At 47.3% G+C, this 20,449-nt stretch overlaps 1 non-coding gene across 1 annotated transcript; it reads left to right on the top strand.

Annotated features, from left to right (window-relative positions):
• Positions 1–225: 225 nt before the first annotated feature.
• Positions 226–299, top strand: trnan-guu (transfer RNA asparagine (anticodon GUU)). Its single transcript has one exon. It is a non-coding gene; the product is annotated as a tRNA-Asn (tRNA).
• The last annotated feature ends 20,150 nt before the right edge of the window (positions 300–20,449 follow it).

Genomic DNA, 20,449 nt, shown 5'->3' on the forward strand with positions numbered 1-20,449 from the left:
ACAACTTTGGGCTGACTCAGCATGTAGCAGAGGCCACACAGAATAGGGGGCACACTCTAGACTTACTGATCTCTAAAACGTAGTTTATACTTCTCCGTCATTTCGACGATGTAGCTACGACGTGGACGTGGACCCCTACGCCGTAGCCTGACGTGCACCTCCAAAGCATTCCAAATACACGTCGCGTTGATACGGGTTATAAGGGCTGTGAATGTTGCTGACAGAGTCTCTGTGGCGCAATCGGCCAGCGCGTTCGGCTGTTAACTGAAAGGTTGGTGGTTCGAGTCCACCCAGGGACGAGTAGTTTCACCAATAAATCGTTGATATCTTAAACATATTGCTGCCATGTCTTCAGAACACGGTGTCACCGTCCAGCCCTGCCCCTTTAAGACGGTGTCTGTGTGTGTGTGACGTACGTGTGTAGGGAGAGAGTCGATAAAAAAAGATTGATGGAAGAAAACGAATAAAACCTGCGTTCCGCACAAAAAAGCCTTGACTCCGTTCTCATTTCGCCCCACACTTTGGCCCGGACCCTACGATTGCCAGTTACCGGTAACGTACCAGAAAATAAAGACCAGCTCCTTACTACGGTTCGGAGGCAGAGGGTTAAGAAGGTAACACTGGGGGCTCGTCCGGGATTTAAAAGTTGGCTAAAAGTGAGAAGAAGAGCTGTGAACGCGAGAGAGCATGGCGACACGCGGCAATGTTTTTGAAAGACACGGGGAGCTCATTAGCCCAAACGTAAGCACCAATCCGTTTTTAACGGACATAACGGACTCTGTTGATTCAACTGGCAGCAGATGTGTCGCCGGCGGGGAGAGTTATAACCCGTTTCTAGTTAGCATGGAGCTAACCGCCGGAGCAACGGAGCTAGCCGCAGGTGAAGCGGCAGCCCGTCCAAAGACAGCGCTGCTCAGCGGGACATGGCTACCGACCCCACCGCCCTCAGCACTGACTAATCCCTTCCACACGCCAGCAAAGCAGGACGGCGCAGCGGTCGGTGAGTCTATGGTTCCCCCTCAATACTGTTGGGTTGGCCCTGGAAATATGGTTTCTACCCCAGCTGTAGCCGTACATTACGGCATGAACAATGACTTTAAACAAACTTTTGATGGACGGCCAGCGAACCCCTTTTCCCCTGCAAACAATGTGCATGCCAGCATGAACCCAGCCACTCTGGCCCATACACCAGTCTCCCAGTCTTCTGTGCCCCCCTTCACACCTTGTATGTCCCAGTCTGTGAGACACGTTTATGCAGAACGGGCTAATGGTTGTTACTCTGCCCCTCCCAGTGATGCACCATTTCACCGGTGTAAAGAGCATGACTCCAGAGGATATTCACAGCCTAGCTGGAGAAGGGCCGAGCTGGCCCCACAACGTCCTTCCTCTCACATGATGTGTGGCGGTGATTTTATGGACAGTAGCGATGATGAACAGTATGGGCAGAGAGAGAGAATCCCCACCTTACAGCCAGGTCGTTTTGATGGGTCGGGGTCATGGAAAGGCTTTCTCTACCTGTTTGAGAGCTGTGCTCAGGCCAACCACTGGTCAGAGAAGACCATGGCCGTGCAGCTCAGATTTAGCCTGACTGGTGCTGCTGGTGCTATTGTCCACAAAAACCCCAGATCTACTCGGTGGAGTTACCAGTGTATTGTGGATGAAGTGGATGCCGCCTATGGGCCATGTTCGGAGCATGCAGCAGCCATAGGCATTGAACTGAGACAGAGAGTGAGAGGGACGAGTGAGGCTCTGCACAGTCTGAGGGATGATATCTACGAAAAAGTTTCCATTGTGTATGCAGATCGTATAGAGCGGGAACAGGAAGTGGTTCAAAGACTACTGGAGGAGCAGCCACGCACCCTGGCCAGAGCATACGAAGTAGCACACCGGTACGAGACGACCAGAAGGGCTGCCAGAGCGGTCACCCAGCTGATGCAGCCAGGTCAACGCGGTTCATCAGAGCGGAGAGCCAGGGCAGCAACGGTACGCGAAGATACAGGTGTGATGCTGTGTGATGAACTAGGAGGGGAAGTTATGAGGTCCACCAACCCAACAAACAGGAAACCGAGATTTCGCCAGCAGTGGCTGCCAAAGAAAAACAGAAATGTTGAGATGACCTCAGCCGAGATCATCTGTCACAACTGTTCGGGTGTAGGACATATACAGAGGAACTGCCCTTCTCCTCGTCGACCCAAACCGCACACCCCGAGTGTCGACCTGACCCCAGTTCTCCGTCCCGGCACCGTGGTTACCTGCACCAGCGGAAGGTGAAATGAGTGTTAAAATACTAGTACATGGACTGGAAATGTGTGCTCTGCTAGACTCTGCTGCTCAGAGAAATGTGCTGCCTCTCCACCACTTTGACTCTATTCCTGTCGAGTCCAGACCCCAGATTCAGCCGTCCACTGCACAGGTCTTACAGGGCATCGGGCCCAAGGGCTTGACAGTCATGGGGGAAGTCAGTCTGCCAGTGCTCGTGGCAAGCAGGATTACCAATGTGAATTTCATCATAGCTGACACGGCTGAGGGCACCGAGGTTATCCTGGGGCACCCTTTTCTGCGGCAGGCACGTGCCCACCTGGACTATGGTCACAGAGAGATAACCCTCTTCGGTGAAAAGGTCCCCCGTTTTAACCCAAACCACCAGCTTCAGGTGCATATTGTCAGAGTGGCCTGCACAACTGTGTTAGCGTTGGGTTGTGAATATGTAGTGCCCGGCATGGCCCGCCTCCGCCATGCAGCTAGTGGAGACATGATGTTGAGCCCAACCAAAAGCTTCATCGAAAAGCACCATGTGTTAGTGGCCCACATTGTTGTTCGGACGCGGCAATCAACCAACATCCCCATCAGAGTCTTCAACCCTGGCACTGCACCTGTCACGCTAATGAAAGGGTCTGTGGCCGGCCTCCTTCAGCCAGCAAAGGTTATGGGAGAGGTAGAGCTTCAGCAAAGGGAGGCCTTAACAGTGTCCGAGCCTGTTAATTCTGACTCTGTTTCTGTCCCCAGTCACCTGCAGTCCCTGTACACTGAGAGCTGTGCCAGCCTGTCAGAGGATGACCATAGAAGGGTGGCCACCCTGCTGCAATCATACAGCAACGTGTTCTCCACGGGGCCCACCGATCTCGGCCGCACTAGCCTTGTGCAGCACGATATCCTGACCACCCCTGGGCCACCTATAAAACAGCCGCCATGCAGGATGGCCAGTGACAAACAGCTTGCAGCAGACCAACAGGTGCAGCAAAGCCTTGAGAACGGTGTAGCCCAACCCAGCAACAGGAGCTGGGCCGCACCGATCGTCATGGTAAGAAAGAAAGATCAGAGCTCACGGTTATGTGTGGATTACCGACCTTTAAATGAACGGACTATCAAGGACGCTTATCCCTTACCACGCATCCAGGACACTCTAGACACACTCTCCACTGCCAAGTACTTCAGCACATTGGACTTAACATCAGGCTACTGGCAGGTGGAGATGACACCAAGGGCCCGCAAAGCTGCTGCTTTCTGCACACGGAAAGGGCTCTTTGAGTGGAATGTGATGCCGTTTGGGCTTTGCAACGCGCCGGCCACGTTCCAGCGACTTATGGATCGTGTTCTGGCTGGGCTGCAGTGGGAGACGTGTTTGGTGTATCTTGACGATATTATAGTCCTGGGGCGGGATGCTACTGAAATGCTGGAGCGACTTAGCCAAGTGTTCACCAGACTACATGAAGCCAACCTCAAGCTGAAGCCTTCCAAGTGCTGCCTTTTCCGGGAGCAAGTGGCCTATCTGGGGCACATCGTCTCTGCCAGAGGTGTCGCCACCGACCCCCAAAAGATCCAGAAAGTGGTTGAGTGGCCAACACCCAGAAACATCTCAGAGGTACGGCAATTCGTCGGCTTGGCGTCCTATTACAGACGTTTCGTGCAGGATTTCGCCACACTTGCTAAGCCACTTCATGAACTCACCAAAAAGTATGCACGCCTCGACTGGACAGCTGAATGTCAAGAGGCATTCGAGACACTGAAAAGCCGGCTGACATCTGCGCCTGTGCTAGGCTACCCCCTCGACAATGGCGAATTGTTTCTCGACACCGACGCCAGTGATTGGGGAATCGGAGCAGTCCTCTCCCAAACACAAGGGGGTGAGGAGAGGGTTCTAGCCTATGGGAGCAGGCGGCTGTCAGCTACAGAGCAAAATTACTGCACACACCAGACGTGAGCTCCTGGCAGGGGTGGAGTTCACGTCCCACTTCAGGCAATACCTGCTAGGAAGGCCGTTTACCCTCCGCACCGACCACAGCAGCCTGCGCTGGTTGACTAGACTGAGAGAGCCAGAGGGCCAGCTCGCCCGCTGGTTAGAGAAACTTGCAGAGTATGATTTCCAGGTGATCCATCGCCCTGGGAGACGCCACCAAAATGCAGACGCACTTTCCAGGAGGCCGTGCCGTGAGTCGTGCCCATGTACGGTGCCAGAGCCTAATCTAAGTGTCCGGCATCAGCATAAAGCAGTGCAGTACAGCTTAGATGACTTTCCAGCTGAAGTGGTTGCTGTGGAGAGCAACCTCCAGTGGGGGTAGAGGACACCTCCGACAACGACAGCTGCGGCTATGCCCCCACCTGTCCAAGCATCCACAGGGTGAGTGAGCCACTTCACACTAACCTGTTTTGCGGCTGGACTCTAGAACAGTTGAGCAATGCCCAACTAACTGACCCAGATATGTCACCAGTGAGGAAGTGGATGGACGCAGGAGACCGACCATCGTGGACTGACGTAGCACCCTGCAGCTCAGCTACTAAAGCATACTGGGCGCAATGGAAACGACTCTATCAGAAGGATGGAGTCTTGCTGAGAAAATTCTACTGTGCAGAAGGTCACGTGTTCTATCCCCAGATCCTGCTGCCTCACCAGTACCGTACCTCTGTGATGCAACAGATGCATGATGGCCCATTGGGTGGTCACTTTGGGGTGGAGAGGACGCTTGCACGCCTTAAGGCCAGGTACTTCTGGTATAATATGAAGGACGATGTCACACTCTGGTGCCGCACCTGCACCAGCTGCGCTGCAAAGGCTCGTCCGAAAAAACTCCTCAGGCTGCCATGGCCACAGTGCGGGTTGGTGCTCCTATGGAGAGGATAGTAGTTGATTTGATGGGACCTCTGAATGAAACGGAGAGGCGAAACAGCTACATACTGGTCGTACAAGACTATTTCAGCAAATGGGTGGAGGCCTACTCTGTTCCCAATGAGCAAGCAGTGACAGTGGCAGAGAAGATTGCCTCAGAGTGGATATGCAGATACGGAGCCCCACAGTGCCTGCACAGCGACCAGGGCACCAACTTTGAATCAGCAGTGTTGCAGGAGATGTGCGCCCTGCTGGGGATTAACAAGACACGAACAACACCCTTTCACCCGCAGTCCGACGGCCAAGTGGAGCGCTTTAATGCCACCCTGCAGAAAATATTGGCCACTACTGCAGAGCGTTGCCATTGGGATTGGGATGTCATGATTCCGTACGCAGTGATGGCCTATCGAGCAACCAAACACAGCTCCACAGGCCTGACACCTAACATGATGCTCTTTGGAAGAGAGACAACTGAGCCAATCGACCTGGTTGCAGGTCTGCCCCCGGACACTGACCACTCAAACACACCTCCACAGTATGTCCAGCGGCTCAGAGAACGGCTAGAGCTCTCACACCAGCTGGCACGGGAAGTGCTAGGGAAATCTGTTGAACGGGCCAAACGACAGTACGACAAAAATATATGTCAGGTCCAACACAAAGTTGGTGATGCAGTTTGGTACCTGATAAAAGGCAACAAGAGGGTGAAAAACAAGGTACGGAAGTTTTTACCTTCTTATGAGGGCCCCTATTTTCCACTCCTCAACCAAACTGAACATTTTTCCTATCGGCAACCACTTGTATGTTTGGTAGTAAATCAAAAGCCGCCGGGGTAACGTGTCCCACTGTACCCACAAGCTGCCAGGCTCTGTGGTTAGAGAGAGCGCAAAAAAATAAAAATTGGTGGACTGACAACTGGAGGAGTGGTAGTCAACCTCCACCTCCACGGCTGGCCGAGGTGCCCTTGAGGAGGGCTCCGTACCCCCCCCCCCCTTCTCCCCGGCGCTGTAATTGGCTGCCCCACCGCTCCAGTGTGTGGCATCTGTCTCCATGAGTGTGTGACCCTGTGCATGTGTGTGTTCAACAGGTACCAACCTGGATGGGTCACATGCAGAGGAGTCATTTTAAATTAAATCATTTTAGTTATTTACATTGATCCTCTATCATTCAAATGGTTATTAGTATGCCATGAGACTAAAGTGAAAGAAAGTTTACCTGTTTTGACAATAATTAAAACCAGATTCATTGGTTGGCTCCCTGGGGTTGTAATTGCAAGACAGTTTCTCCTGAAATGCCTCAAGTCAAGATGAAGCACAGGTCTGCTACTCAGGCTTTGTGGACTCTTCTTTTATAACGAACCATTACACAGAAAACTGTGAAAATGTGGTTCCTCCTCTCCAGTACCCCCGAATAGACCTTACCAGGGAGGCTGAGGAGTGTGATCCAGTTTTTCCTGTCTGACACAAACATTCTTACAATTTGAATGGAGTGAATGGATGCTTTTATGTCTAACAATGTTTAAATGTTTGATGCTAATGATAAAAGCTCCACGATGTCAGATTTTATGTACAAAGCAGAACATGTGAAACAGCATAAAAAGTCAACATTGACTGAACAGCATACATGTGTAACTGTGCTGTCGACACAGTGATGTAAACACTAGATAAAGAGAGAGAATGAGCTTTTTACTGTCGGACTGTGTTGACTAAAGTGAGGACAGAAAACAACAGACTGAGCGAACAAAGAGAAAATCAGGAACCTGCAGGGAAATCTTGCCCCACAGCTGAAAGTTTCTCCTTTAAACAGAGAAGTTTCAGTATTTTTCTGTTTTCACCACACTGCTGAATGAGTTCAGGCGTTGATGCTGATCAGTGTTTCCTGAATTGTTCTGTTCTGTTGAAGAGTACTTTTAGTTGTAAATGATGTTGTCAGATTGGTAAATAAAATCTACTCTTTGTTCCACTGTCTTCATATAGAAAGTCCAAGATCTTTAATCCTTCCGCAGGCAAGAGGAAAATTGTGCGTCCAGAGTGGAGTCCTCCTGTTAGACACTAATCCATATGCTGATGTACATTCCAGCTGTCGTGACACTAAACAGTGAAACTCATCTTTTAACACCTGTAAAATCTATTCGTGGTTCAAATGTTTTGACCTGTTTTGACTCCTCCTGTAAGCATGTAGTGTTCTAACCCTTCACACTGTGGGGTCAATGCTTGTTTCATTCAAAAAGGAGTGTATCAACTCTATGTAAGCACAGTGCATAAATATGTACAATAAAAGGTGATATCAAACCCTCAACAATATAAGAAATACCTTATTTGTCCTCGGAAGAATAACTTTTGAAGAAAATTACCTTTTAATTGACAAGTAAAACTGTTTCTTATTTTGATAAAAGAATCCAAACAAATTTAGCTTTTTTTATTTTTACAATGTTTTATTTTATTTAAACACATAAATCAATGTAATAATAATTTTTGTAGGAACATATTCATATTCTTATTTGAATGACACAATAATGCTCTTAACAGTTGTGAGAACAATGCACTGATACTTTCAGTCAGTGCAGTTGTTCAGGATGAAAAGATAGAGCCGTACAAAAGATATCTACATTTTAAGTATTTTTATTGATGTTACTGTAACAGGATGTATAGAGATTTCATTGGTTGACTAGTCTTATGTGCGAATACTAAATGCTGCCGCTACTTTCTCTCTTGATGTTGTTGTCGGCGATGTTTTGGCGTCATATATTTTTTGAAGCGCCTCCACATTGAAGGCAGCTCTGGTCTTTCTTCTGAGGGGTTAAACTTGTCCACTGCTTGTTCTGGTACTGCAAGTTTAAGAGACATGTCTTCTGTGGCATGTAAGGGGTTTGATGTTGGAGAGTCCTCTGAATGTTTAGAAGTTGGTTCCATTTCGATGATAATGAAAGTTCTTTCTTGATTGTTTTCTGGAAGTGGTTCCTGGACAACGATCTGTGATGAAATGTCCTCAGTGTCTTGAGGTTCCTGGATGACTTCAGGCTGGTCGTTCTTTATAATGGTCTCTACCGTCTTTTTGTTTTTGCGTCAACGCTTTTTAGAAGAAACTTTCTCTTTCGGTGGCTCTGAGACATCTTTTGGTTGTGGGACTAATTCCATTTCGATGTCACTCACCAGTTGTGGGACCACGTCTGGTTGTGGCACTCCAGCCTGATGAGCCAAATCTGATGGAATCACTTCCTGTGAGTCTTCAGAAGCCCTTTCTATTTCTTTTTCTTCCACAGGTTCGGAAATCTTCTCTGGTTCCTGTATATGGATCGGTGATGAAATGTCCTCCGTGTCTTGAGGTTCCTGGATGACTTCCGGCTGGTTCTTTACAATGGTTTCTGGCGTCTTTTTGTTCTTGCGTCGACGCTTCTTTGATGTAACGTTCTCTTTTGGTGGCTCAGGGATCCCTTGTGGTTCTGCTTTGTTGACTCCCTCCACTTCTAGATTCGATACTTCCACTTGTGAAGCCAGCTCTTCTACTATTATGTTCTTTGGTGGAAGACGTATCTGATCTAAATGGAGTTCTGGGAGGATGTACAGCTCTGTTTTTTCTTCTGGCTTGATGATTACGGATAGAAATATTTTATTTAATTAATATCTTTGTTGATAGGATATGTACCTCAGACTTTTAAGGTTGCTGTAATTAAACCTTTACTTAAAAAACCTACTCTTGATTCAGAAGTGTTGGCTAATTATCGACCTATATCCAATCTCCCTTTTTTGTCTAAAGTTCTTGAAAAAATAGTTGCAGTTCAACTTTGCAATCATTTACACCGAAATAATCTGTTTGAAGAGTTTTAGTCAGGATTCAGAGTGCATCATAGCACAGAAACAGCACTGGTGAAAGTTACCAATGATCTCCTGTTAGCTTCTGATAGCGGACTTGTTTCTGTACTTGTCCTGTTGGATCTCAGTGCTGCATTTGATACGATCGATCACAGCATTCTGTTACAGAGACTTGAACATCTTATTGGGATTAAAGGAACTGCATTAGGCTGGTTTAAGTCATATTTATCTGATAGATTCCAGTTTGTTCTTGTAAATGAAGAATCTTCCTCACACGTTGGAGTAAGTCATGGAGTTCCTCAGGGTTCTGTGCTTGGACCGATTCTTTTTACTTTATACATGCTTCCATTAGATAACATTATCAGACAGCATGGCATAAATTTCCATTGTTATGCTGATGATACTCAGCTGTACTTATCTATGAAACCAGATGAAACCAACAGGTTGGTCAGACTACAAGCCTGTCTTAAAGACATAAAGACCTGGATGACTCAGAACTGTCTTCTTTTAAATTCAGACAAAACTGAAGTTGTTCTCTTTGCACCTGAGCGCTTCAGGGAGAAATTGTCTAGTTATATAGTTACTCTAGATGGTATTTCCTTGGCTTCTAGTTCTACAGTGAGGAACCTTGGAGTTATTTTTGACCAGAATTTATCATTTGACGCACATATAAAACTGGTTTCTAGGACTGCCTTCTTTCACCTTCGTAATATTGCTAAAATCAGGAACATCCTGTCTCAGGGTGATGCAGAGAAACTAGTTCATGCATTTGTTACTTCAAGATTGGACTACTGTAATTCCTTATTATTGGGCTGTCCCACATATTCTCTGAAAAGCCTCCAGCTGATCCAAAATGCTGCAGCCAGAGTTCTGATGAGAACTAACAGGAGAGATCATGTTTCTCCAGTTTTAGCTTCTCTTCATTGGCTCCCTGTTAAATTCAGAATAGAATTTAAGATTCTTCTTCTCACATATAAAGCTCTTAATGACCGAGCTCCATCATATCTTAAAGATTTAATTGTAAGGTATTTTCCTAACAGAGCACTTCGTTCCCAAACTGCAGGTTTACTTGTTCTTCCCAGAGTTTCTAAAAGTAGAATGGGAGGTAGAGCCTTCAGTTATCAGGCCCCTCTCTTGTGGAATAAGCTGCCAGTAAATGTCCGGGATGCAGACACCCTTTCCACTTTTAAGATTAGGCTTAAAACTTTCCTTTTCAACAAAGCTTTTAGTTAGGGATGGCTCAGGTAATCCTGAAACATCCCATAGTTAAGCTGCTATAGGCTTAGACTGCTGGGGGACCTCATCTGTCACACCTTTCCTCCTTTGCTCTCTTTTTCCCCCTGTTTAATTTCACAATTGATTTTATGTACATGTGACATTATTGTGGTTATTAACTTGTGTTTCCCTGTTCCAACAGGTATCCTTTGAATGGCGTTATGGTGTTTTTCCCCCCTATTTTCCCTCTTTTCTGTCTTCTCAAACCCCAGCTGGTCGAGGCGGATGGCCACCCTTCCTGAGTCTGGTTCTGCCAGAGGTTTCTTCCTGTTAAAAGGGAGTCGTTCCTTTCCACAGTCGCCACAGGCACGCTCAGGATGGGAGATTGGACTGAAGACAAGTTTCGGTGCAATCTGTTGGTTTCCTTAGCTAGGATATTAATTTTTTGAATTGGCTCTATATGAATTAATTGGATTATGATTACAATGAATTGAATTCCAATTGGCTTGAATTGGACTATATTACTTAAGTGCCTTGAGATGACAATTGTTGTAATCTGGCGCTATATAAATAAAATTGAATTGAATTGAAATTGAAATACAGCCTTCATAAGTTCTGCCACCTTCTTTTCCTGTGTCTTTGTTGCCTCCTTCTGTGCCTTTAGTTTGGAGGCAAGATCAATATTGGAGGCAGTCTTTTCTTTGAGTTGTTCTTTCAAGCTCTCTACCTCTTTCACAAATGACTGATATTCAGTTTCAGATACTGGTGGTTTCAGTGTTTCACAAAATTCTGCAATGACTTCAATGCATTCCTTGAGCTCCTGCTCACACTTTTCACGGAGATGACGCTCACATGTCAAACTGTTTTCCAGGTCCTTCAGTTTTTCCTCCTTAATGGAGCAGCTATTCTCTGCTGCGACTCTTCTGTCTTTTTCTCGTGTTAGAAAGAAATTCTTTTTCAGCAGCTTAGTCCTGACAATATCCATCCGATGGTATAAATAGTTGATCTTGTCCTTATTATGTTGGTAAGATTCCTGTAATTTCTCTGATCCATAATCTTTGTCGGCAGCAGAGGCATGAGAGGGAATCTCCTCGATTTGTGAAATTGGAAACTTCCAGGTGACGCAACGAACTTTGGAGGCCTGGGGATGATCCTGCACAAGCTGGACGTCCTCGGACTGAGGAGTCACAGCCGCAGCAGAGACCTGGGATTGTTCCTTTTCCAACAGCTCATTTTCTGAGCTTGATGTTAAAGTTTCTGATCTGTTGGTGGGTTCCTCCAAACCTTTGTTACTGCCAAAAGTAATGTTATATTTGTAGGAGGCCTGGGATTGTTCTTTTTCAAACTGGTCATTTCCTTGGCTTGATGTTAAAATTTCCTGCCTGTTGGTGGGTTCCTTATAACTTTCGTTACTGCCAAAAGTAATGTTATATTTGTTGGAGGCCTGGGGTTGTTTGTCGGTTTGTGAATTTGGAAACTTCCACGTGACGCGACAAACTTTGGAGGCCTGGGGATGATCCTGCACAAGCTGGACGTCCTCGGAATGAGGAGTCACAGCCGCAGCAGAGACCTGGGATGGTTCTTTTTCCTCTTCGTCATTTACTGTTTGAGGAGACGGGGAATCCTCAGAGGCCTGGCATTGTTCTTTTTCCAAAAGGTCATTTTCTGACTTGTTGGAGGGTTCCTCATAACCTTCATTATCACCAAAAGTAATGGTATATGTGTAGAAATCCTCAGGTAAATCGTCGTCTACCATGTCACACCACTGAAGTTGAGCAGATGATATCTTGGTTTGACTCATTTTGCTTGTTGTTTTTAAGAGCTTGTCAAAATGACTATTTATAATAGTAATTAAGTGTTGTTTTTTTAGGCGATGTGAAAATCGTTTACTGTGACTTTCAAATTTGCTTCCAAAACTGGACGTGTTTCTTCAGATAAACTCCTGACGAACTGTGAAAAAGGAGTGAAAATGTCTGGCCTATATAACATTTGTGAAGTCAAACAACATCAGAGGTGACATCAATTGTGATGTCAAACAACATCAGTGGTGACATCACAAGAATAATGTCAGTTTTTAAAATGTTTCCAAGATAAGCCTTTTTCCACATTTGATATGTTTTTCCTGCAATTCCATTCAGTTTTATTTATATAACGCCAAATTACAACAAATGTCATCTCAGGGCATTTCAATGATATAATCCAATTCATTTCAATTTGAGTTCAATTCATTGTAATCATATTCCAATTAATTTAAAAATTAATCCAATTCATTCACACAGAGCCAATTCATTTTTTTTTTTTTTTTTTCCCTTGTCCTGTTCAGCATTATGGCAGCAGAATTGTAGTCTGAATACCTTTGATGCCAAACAGATTTGCTTTGCCAAGGGAAGTTTTATAAATGTAAAGCTCCCCTTGATGCCCATTTATTTATTTTTGTTTACAATATATGACATGTAATAGAACTGAACCGGACCGGGGGACAAGGAAAGAAGAAGAGGAAAGAAGAGGAAACAGAACAAAAATAGAAACAAAAACCAGACAACCAGCTGCTACACCTGTAAAAAACAAAACAGACAACAATCCATGGCCTCTGAGGGGAATCCAGCCTTAGCGCCACCAGGAGCACCTGAAAGCAGACAAGCAGAGAAAAAACAAACACACAAACAAACAAAAACAAGCACAAGAAGCGGTAATCGCATACAACACAGCTGTGGATAGATGACCTGAGACGACATGATAACACATCAACTGCTTAGCGAGCATGCTACTGGGCTAATGAATGTGTGTGTGTGTGTGTGTGTGTGTGAGAACATGCAACACCCATGGCACAGGATCTACATGGTAACCGTGGTTAGTTATGAGTGTATAAGTGTACAGGGCCACAATCCACAGCCCCCCCCCCAGCAATCAGAAGCAGGCAGAGAGGGCCACAAGACCCAGGCCACCAGCACCCCCCACGGAGCACAGAACCCAGGAAGCCCACCGCAGGGGCAACCACGCATCCACCTAGAAGACTGCAGAGGAAGCCCCCGGATAGAGCCCCCATAAGCATAGGGCAGAGGCCCTCAGAGAGCCAGGGGCAACAGCCCACTGACCCCGCCAGGTCCCAGCCGCCCAGACATGGGCCGTGCACTGGACCCGGGCCCCAGAGCCAATTCAAAAACAATTTCCTGACTAAGAAACCAACAGATTGCACCAAAACTTCTCTTCAGTCCAGTCTCCCAAACTTGCATTATATCTAATTAGCTATAACTTTGAAAGTCCCATTTTGAAAGTGGAGTTTTAAGCCTTAAAATAAGTGATTTTCAGGTGGCTAGAATAGAATATAATAGAAAAATACTTTATTCAACCCCCAGTCAGGGAAATTCAAATTAAGTCAAGTTTCTCATAAAATCATAAATATTTGCAATGATTGTTTGTTAATCGCTAGAACATGTTCAAGTCTCTGTTGTGCTCGATCGTATCAAATGCAGCACTGAGATCCAACAGGACAAATACAGAAACAAGTCCGCTATCAGAGGCTAAGAGGAGATCATTGGTAACTTTTACCAGTGCTGTTTCTGTGCTATGATGCACTCTGAATCCTGACTGAAACTCTTCAAAGAGATTATTTCTATGTAAATGATCAAAGTTTAACTGCAACTATTTTTGCAAGAACTTTAGACAAAGGGAGATTAGATATAGGTCGATAATTAGCCAATACACACTGCTCAACAAAAAAAAAAGAAACTTTGAAAACAGATCTCAGTGGAAGAATCATACTGCATATCCAGGCAATGTGTGAAGGATGAAAGACCACAATTGGCATTAATGATCAACACACAGACTGAATTCAAAGACACCCCTATCATGTGAAAAGGGCGAAAGGGCCATTGTAGCAACTGAAAATGATACCAAGTGGCCCCCACATGATTGCATGCATTCATTACAACATTGGGGCATGCTCCTAATGGATTAACATACGGTGCCCTGAAGGGACATTTATCCCAAATGTGGAAAAGAGCATCACTGAACTTCTGAACAGTCAGATGCAACCCTACTGTATGAGTTTAACCAAGACATGTCCTAGAGGAACACAGGACCCACTGCACCAGTACATGGTCTCACAACAGGGCCAAGGAGTTTAACCAGATATCCATGGGCAGCTGTTGTACAGGTCTGTGTATCCTTCAGTGGATATGCAGAGTACTACAACATGCTCCTTGACTGGAACATGGGCCCAAGGAGAATCTGTTATGCGCACAGGAGCCCAGAGGGTCATGTCATCAGTAGTGACACTGACCAGGGCAATATTGCAGTACCCAAGAATCAGAGAAGGCAGAAATTAAAAGTTGATGGTTTTATTCCAAGTAAATAAAATGCATCTTAAGCCACCGCCAGGACAGTCTGGTTGCCGCTGGACACATCCGCCAGGACAGTCTGGTTGCCGCTGGACACATCCGCCAGGACAGTCTGGTTGCCGCTGGACACATCCGCCAGGACAGTCTGGTTGCCGCTGGACACATCCGCCAGGACAGTCTGGTTGCCGCTGGACACATCCGCCAGGACAGTCTGGTTGCCGCTGGACACATCCGCCAGGACAGTCTGGTTGCCGCTGGACACATCCGCCAGGACAGTCTGGTTGCCGCTGGACACATCCGCCAGGACAGTCTGGTTGCCGCTGGACACATCCGCCAGGACAGTCTGGTTGCCGCTGGACACATCCGCCAGGACAGTCTGGTTGCCGCTGGACACATCCGCCAGGACAGTCTGGTTGCCGCTGGACACATCCGCCAGGACAGTCTGGTTGCCGCTGGACACATCCGCCAGGACAGTCTGGTTGCCGCTGGACACATCCGCCAGGACAGTCTGGTTGCCGCTGGACACATCCGCCAGGACAGTCTGGTTGCCGCTGGACACATCCGCCAGGACAGTCTGGTTGCCGCTGGACACATCCGCCAGGACAGTCTGGTTGCCGCTGGACACATCCGCCAGGACAGTCTGGTTGCCGCTGGACACATCCGCCAGGACAGTCTGGTTGCCGCTGGACACATCCGCCAGGACAGTCTGGTTGCCGCTGGACACATCCGCCAGGACAGTCTGGTTGCCGCTGGACACATCCGCCAGGACAGTCTGGTTGCCGCTGGACACATCCGCCAGGACAGTCTGGTTGCCGCTGGACACATCCGCCAGGACAGTCTGGTTGCCGCTGGACACATCCGCCAGGACAGTCTGGTTGCCGCTGGACACATCCGCCAGGACAGTCTGGTTGCCGCTGGACACATCCGCCAGGACAGTCTGGTTGCCGCTGGACACATCCGCCAGGACAGTCTGGTTGCCGCTGGACACATCCGCCAGGACAGTCTGGTTGCCGCTGGACACATCCGCCAGGACAGTCTGGTTGCCGCTGGACACATCCGCCAGGACAGTCTGGTTGCCGCTGGACACATCCGCCAGGACAGTCTGGTTGCCGCTGGACACATCCGCCAGGACAGTCTGGTTGCCGCTGGACACATCCGCCAGGACAGTCTGGTTGCCGCTGGACACATCCGCCAGGACAGTCTGGTTGCCGCTGGACACATCCGCCAGGACAGTCTGGTTGCCGCTGGACACATCCGCCAGGACAGTCTGGTTGCCGCTGGACACATCCGCCAGGACAGTCTGGTTGCCGCTGGACACATCCGCCAGGACAGTCTGGTTGCCGCTGGACACATCCGCCAGGACAGTCTGGTTGCCGCTGGACACATCCGCCAGGACAGTCTGGTTGCCGCTGGACACATCCGCCAGGACAGTCTGGTTGCCGCTGGACACATCCGCCAGGACAGTCTGGTTGCCGCTGGACACATCCGCCAGGACAGTCTGGTTGCCGCTGGACACATCCGCCAGGACAGTCTGGTTGCCGCTGGACACATCCGCCAGGACAGTCTGGTTGCCGCTGGACACATCCGCCAGGACAGTCTGGTTGCCGCTGGACACATCCGCCAGGACAGTCTGGTTGCCGCTGGACACATCCGCCAGGACAGTCTGGTTGCCGCTGGACACATCCGCCAGGACAGTCTGGTTGCCGCTGGACACATCCGCCAGGACAGTCTGGTTGCCGCTGGACACATCCGCCAGGACAGTCTGGTTGCCGCTGGACACATCCGCCAGGACAGTCTGGTTGCCGCTGGACACATCCGCCAGGACAGTCTGGTTGCCGCTGGACACATCCGCCAGGACAGTCTGGTTGCCGCTGGACACATCCGCCAGGACAGTCTGGTTGCCGCTGGACACATCCGCCAGGACAGTCTGGTTGCCGCTGGACACATCCGCCAGGACAGTCTGGTTGCCGCTGGACACATCCGCCAGGACAGTCTGGTTGCCGCTGGACACATCCGCCAGGACAGTCTGGTTGCCGCTGGACACATCCGCCAGGACAGTCTGGTTGCCGCTGGACACATCCGCCAGGACAGTCTGGTTGCCGCTGGACACATCCGCCAGGACAGTCTGGTTGCCGCTGGACACATCCGCCAGGACAGTCTGGTTGCCGCTGGACACATCCGCCAGGACAGTCTGGTTGCCGCTGGACACATCCGCCAGGACAGTCTGGTTGCCGCTGGACACATCCGCCAGGACAGTCTGGTTGCCGCTGGACACATCCGCCAGGACAGTCTGGTTGCCGCTGGACACATCCGCCAGGACAGTCTGGTTGCCGCTGGACACATCCGCCAGGACAGTCTGGTTGCCGCTGGACACATCCGCCAGGACAGTCTGGTTGCCGCTGGACACATCCGCCAGGACAGTCTGGTTGCCGCTGGACACATCCGCCAGGACAGTCTGGTTGCCGCTGGACACATCCGCCAGGACAGTCTGGTTGCCGCTGGACACATCCGCCAGGACAGTCTGGTTGCCGCTGGACACATCCGCCAGGACAGTCTGGTTGCCGCTGGACACATCCGCCAGGACAGTCTGGTTGCCGCTGGACACATCCGCCAGGACAGTCTGGTTGCCGCTGGACACATCCGCCAGGACAGTCTGGTTGCCGCTGGACACATCCGCCAGGACAGTCTGGTTGCCGCTGGACAGGACAGTCTGGTTGCTGCTGGAGGCCTCTTTCAGTGCGGTCATGAGGTCATTTAATCTTGCGCTGCCATTTGACGCCTTAACTTCCACTTCATTTGTTTCCAGTTGCACTGAAAGAAACAGGCATACAAGACCAATTCAATACACCTTAATTGCCAAGTCCCACTACTTTGACCTGGAACTTTGTTAGCTTAACCAAGTTATCCACATTGTTGTAATAACTGAGAACAAGGCTTTCTCAGGAGCTGCTTCAAACACCAAATTAAGCTTTCCCCACACCACAGAAATCTTATTGCAATTTTTTTTGCAAATATGAAAAGCTGCTTTGAATGAAACAGTCGCATATCATTTCTAAATATTAAATTCTGCTGTAAGAAGCCAGGATAAATGTTCAGTTGGTCACACAACTTGCTCACCTTCTTCAACATTTTTCACCAACATGGAATCCATTGACTTAAGAAGGCCAAGGTTTGTCTTGGGAGAAACATCATTGGATGACCAGTCTGTAAGGAAACCAAGGAGTTATTGTCAGAAAGAAGCTCAAAAGAGTTGATGCTATTGATTTACTGACCATTTTCATTCCTCTGCAGCACATAAGATCTTCCATTTGTTCCAACAACTGGCAAACACCAGCCTATGGACAGATAATTCATTAAAGTTTCATGTTTCTGCAACTTCATGGAACAACATAAACAACCTCACCCTGACACATCAGATTACCATAAAACCCATTACAACCAAAAAATAATTATACAAGGGAAATATATATATTTACGTAAAGAACACTAAAACACAAACCTCTGGTTAACCATATTGTCAGACCACAAATTATCTGGACCCAAACAGCTCCCATTGCTTCAGTTTAAACACAAAAATGCAACAAGCAAGTTTTAAAAAGTTCATCTGGCAGGTATCACAGCTGTTCCTCATAGGTCTAATTGGCTTTCAACTCAGAGAAGACACGCAGGATTCGATGTACCTTGGAATTTGGATATTGGGACTCATAATCATGTAATTTATCATATTTGTTTCACAAAGTGGTTAAAGAAATCACAGCAACCTTAGCTTTGCTTTGCTGCTTTGTTACAAAGAACAAACAATTATGTAGTTGATTAAACTGAAGGAATTTTTTTATAAAAGTGAAGTGAAGAGATAATGGAGTATATCTAATCAACTTAAGGTGGTGTTTTCTTTGATTTCTCAGTCTGAACTTCTAAGTTCCCAGTTGTTTTTGAATGCAGCATCAGGTTTTCCTGTGACAGACATATGATCAAACCAATCAGATTACTGAACTCTTACCTATAATTCCTATAATACTTGATTCCAGGTGCTTTTTCTGTGTACAAGTGAGTTTAACACAATAAAGAAACAAGGTTTGTCCTTAAAAGATACATAAGAAATAGTTGCATTGCTGTGGTAAAAGCTCTCCAATCTCATAAATACCTGATACAGTAACTGTGAATATAGGGAATTGTTAGATCAGAACTAGGACATGTTCTTGATAAATACTTTACTTTACTTCTCTGCAAAATTTCTTCTTATGTCTTTTCGGCAAAAATTAAAATATGACCAAATGTTGGCAATGAATCAAGAAAAATTCAAATGAATCCCCTGTGAATCATGATTTGGTGTTTTGTTTTAGTTTTTTTCACTGAATCACAATGAAAATTTGAGATATTTCACAATGAAAATACAGTTTAGCAGAAGCCGGTGTAAAAAGTCATGGTCAGCTGTCTTCATCTGGAGAAAATGTTGGTTGTCGTAAAGAGTGGAACCAGAATTGGCAACTTTTAATGAAAGAAATTTGTTCTTTAAATTAAATGTAAAATATTCACACCCACCTGTGCTCTAATTCAAGTGTTCAGAATTCCCCAAATAACCAATAAATTACAGTTTTGTATCATAAAGTTTTTTCCAAATAGATGTGGATCACTTAACTTTGTCTGAGAATCATTGATCAGGTCAAAAATATATTTCTTAATGCCAGCTTTTCAAACAGCTCCAACACTTGGCATTCCAGATCCTCATGAACCTTTCATACAGGCAGTTGATGAGAAGCATGGTTGTATGACATCTGTTCTTATGCAGGAACATGGGGGCAGGCAAAGGCCAGTGGCGTATTTCTCAGCAAAATTGGACTCTGTGGCTGCAGGCCTGCCTGGTTGTCTTCTTGCTGTTGCAGCTGCAGAGAAAGCTGTCCTGGCCTCTCGTGATATTGTAGGCTACACTAATTTGACTGTTTTGGTTCCTCAGTAATGCAACAACTAAAGTACTGCTGACAGAAATAATTCCTAGATGGGGCATTCTAGAGACGATCAGCAGTGATAATGGCAGACACTTTGTAAACACAGCATTGACTGAGGTTGGTAAGTTCCTTGGAATAAGCTTGCACACAACATTGTGCTTATCATCCACAGAGTGGAGGTGCTGCGGAAAGAGAAAGTGGTACATTAAAGACCAAGTTAGCCAAATGTTGTGACGAAATGGGTCTGCCATGGACAAAAGCATTACCAATTGTGCTCACCTTTATGAGGATGAGAATCAGAGCTCGAGTGAATCTCAGCCCATTTGAGATTTTATTTGGCAGACCTCCTAACCTGGGATTGGGACCTGTAACCAGATCCCTCCCTTCCACAACTGTCAGCAGTAAAGGCTGTACTCCACCAGTGTGTTAAGTGCTAGTAACCTCTGACACCGAAGAATGAACCATCCTTACTGAGACCTGCAATGAAGCGACGTGGTGATCACACGTGCGAACCATGGCAGAAACTGTTTATTATTTGTATTTTCTTATTTAAAACCAGCATGTGCACATTTTATCTTGATTTCACAGGAAGAAGAAAAGAGAACTCTCCCCGGGGCTCCCGCCATCTCCTCTGGGTTTGTTTACGTTACTGCACTGGACGCCTCGTGGCGCCTATCTCTGCCACTCCAGGTTTGGGCATCTGAAACCGACTCCCTTTCGATCGGCCGGGGGCGACGTAGGCCATCGTCCCGCACTTCTGAGTGGCGTTCGCCCATCCCTTGATGGACCAACTGATACCACCTTCAACTGCTATTCACATGGAACCCTCCTTCGTTCTACTACCACCAAGATCTGAAACCTATGCCCCTTCGAAGATTTTAAGCTTCTGTTTGCACCTCTCTCACTAGAGCAGGAAAGGGCCAAATCAAGTGTGGCAGACCATTATTATCTCCAGAAGGAGGATAATCAGATCCCCCCTGCAAAAGGCCAACATCTAGTGTGCCCCCTGATGTGAGAATTTTCCCATTTTCCAAC

This window comes from Leuresthes tenuis, unplaced genomic scaffold (assembly GCF_036924035.1).
Source record: "Leuresthes tenuis unplaced genomic scaffold, fLeuTen1.0.hap1 SCAF_19, whole genome shotgun sequence".
Taxonomy (NCBI): domain Eukaryota; kingdom Metazoa; phylum Chordata; class Actinopteri; order Atheriniformes; family Atherinopsidae; genus Leuresthes; species Leuresthes tenuis.